This window comes from Physella acuta, unplaced genomic scaffold, assembly GCF_028476545.2.
Source record: "Physella acuta isolate Inbredline_101_S28 unplaced genomic scaffold, ASM2847654v3 ptg002735l, whole genome shotgun sequence".
NCBI lineage: Eukaryota > Metazoa > Mollusca > Gastropoda > Physidae > Physella > Physella acuta.
The window spans coordinates 12,501-15,000 of record NW_026734163.1 but is presented as its reverse complement, the minus strand read 5'-3'; the positions used below and the strand labels follow the sequence as shown (position 1 = coordinate 15,000).

Below are 2,500 nucleotides of genomic sequence, written 5' to 3'. Positions count from 1 at the left end.
GGCCATGCGATCAGCACAAAGTTATCCAGAGTCACCAAATGGGACGACGCAACCCCTTGCGAGGCCGCGCCGATTGGTTTTGAACTAATAAAAGCGCTCTTCCCGATAAAGGTCGGAGCTTCGATTGCATGTATTAGCTCTAGAATTGCCACAGTTATCCAAGTAGGATCGTGTCATCTAAGGAACCTCGACTGATTTAATGAGCCATTCGCGGTTTCACCATGGGACAGTGTGAACTTAGACATGCATGGCTTAATCTTTGAGACAAGCATATGACTACTGGCAGGATCAACCAGATAGCTATCGTTTGCGAGACGTTTTTCCACAACACATCGCGGGACGGGAGACAACGCTCTAGCGAGAGAACGGATCCCGGCATTCCCGGATTTTTTCACATCGGACCGCTCACATTTCCCCCTTCACCGTAAACACGGCGTCGCCGGGAAATCTCTCGATTTGCATCGAGCCGACTGCGTTTTGCAGACCCGTCGCCCGTTCCGAGGGCTGGGCCAGTGCGAGACTTTTATCGAGCCACCAATACTGCTTGGTTGCGTTAGCACTGCGCGTCGCCGCTGGCTTCACGCTACGGACACGTACTTTTACCTTCACTGGCGCGACCTGCGCGCCGAGCCCGCATTTTACCGGGAAGCTAGTCGGGAGACTGAGCCACGCACGGTCAGATCGGGCACATGTCGCTGGCTGCGAGGGAGCGCGGATCCTAGCGTCACATAGAGGCTTCACCGACACTCACCTCCACAATAGTAGATACAGACCGTTTTAACCGCCGTATTTCTGCCCATACCTCTAGTGTTAAACCGAAAAATCGGGTACATAGTCTCGGGGAGGACCGGGGTGCCGCCCCATGAGGGGAGCCCGCACGGAGGGCGCCGGGGGTGCCGCGACCCGGGGGGCGGCGCGGGGGTGTCGGGGCGCATCTACGGGGCTCACTCGCGCGGGCGCCACACTTCCGGGGGGCGCCCCAGGTGGGGTGCCAACTTTGGCGCCCCCGACTAAGGGGCCGCCCCCACTGCGGTTACACGCTTTACGACCACCCACCCGCGTTCCCCACCCCAGGGGGCATGCGAATCACCCGCCAGGGGCGTTCTGGGACCGAGGGCGCCGCTCCGGCACAAGGGGGAGCCAAAACGCCCCGAGTTCCCCCGCGGCCACCTCGACACCTGGGCGGGCGGCGAGGGGTGTCCTGCGATCGGGGTGGGGAGCTCTACCAGAATCACCCGCCAAACTTCACCGGGGGCGTCTCCCGGCGCCCCTGCGCTCGGGTGACGAACAGCGCCCCGGGCTATCCCGGGCGCCCTATGGCGTCCACCTTCGATCGGAAGGGTGATCTCGACTCGGGCTGAGGCGGGCCACAACAATCCGCGGTCACATCGGAGCCGTCCAGGCTAACGAGGCCCCGGCTCACGGGTAACCCATGGGGCTGGACCGGGAGTCCGCCGTTAAAGAAGAAAGAAATGTAGTGCAAACCAGAACCAGTTTTTTTTATTTATTTTATAACTCGACTAATAATCGTCACAAAATTATAAACTTGGTACCTACGGATAGCCCTGGGCCCAACCTAATACAGGATGTCCATAACTATGCGCTAATTAAATAATTAATGGGTATTAAGGTCGGTCTTAGTAAATTGCTATATAAAGTCTAAGACCAGAACCAGTATTTTAAATTTATTTTATAACTCGGCTCCTAATTGTCACAAAATTTAAAAATTGGTACCTATGGATAGCCCTCGGCCCTACCTAATACACCGTGTCCATAACAATGTGGTAATTAAATATTTACTGGGCGTTAGGGTCGGTCTTAGTAAATTGCTATATAAAGTCTATATAAAATTTTACGAATTTAAAAAAAAAATTCCTACCGTCAAAAATAGCGACGCCTAGACCACCACACCTGTTCTGACGTTAAATCCTACTTGCACACACGTGTGGGAATAGATTAGATATCATCTAGAGATAGAATTCCTAATTATTTAATTAAAATAGAGACTCTAGATTTAATAGTTGTGTCATAGTTACATTAAGTCGAATTAGCGAAGCGGAGGCGGGAACTAGATTCTAGATCTAACACTTCGATTGCGATGAAAAAAAAATAGCTTTATTTTAAGGCCGACAAGGCAAATACGGTTTAATTAATATTAAAGAAATAAGTCCGAACACCTACCTTAAGCGAATCATCTACACAACACATGACTAGAAATAATACACGTCCACACGAAGAGCGATTGAAACGGTGACTGCAACGGTGAAAACTTGTACGACGGAAACATGGCGCCTAGGTTATGCCTACTTCCGGTCTGATGAAAATTTTTAATTCATTTTAAATTTTGCGCTCTATTTCGTCCGCGCTTGTCCACTTAAACTCTACAGAAAAGATAGTCTATATAAAAATAATTCCTAGAAGACAATTTTATGAGAGATCACCCACATTTATTTACCCTGCCTGTCTACCTTAGGGTTAGAGTTTGAATTTTTCTAGATTC

The 2,500-nt window shown here is 50.7% G+C and overlaps 1 non-coding gene across 1 annotated transcript in view; it reads right to left on the bottom strand.

Moving 5' to 3' along the window:
* Positions 1 to 299, bottom strand: part of LOC131934128 (small subunit ribosomal RNA) — a 1,849-nt gene extending 1,550 nt beyond the window's left edge. Inside the window, exon 1 of the ribosomal RNA XR_009385481.1 lies at positions 1 to 299. This exon is cut by the window's left edge and continues 1,550 nt beyond it. This is a non-coding gene — a ribosomal RNA (small subunit ribosomal RNA).
* Between the last annotated feature and the right edge of the window lie 2,201 nt (positions 300 to 2,500).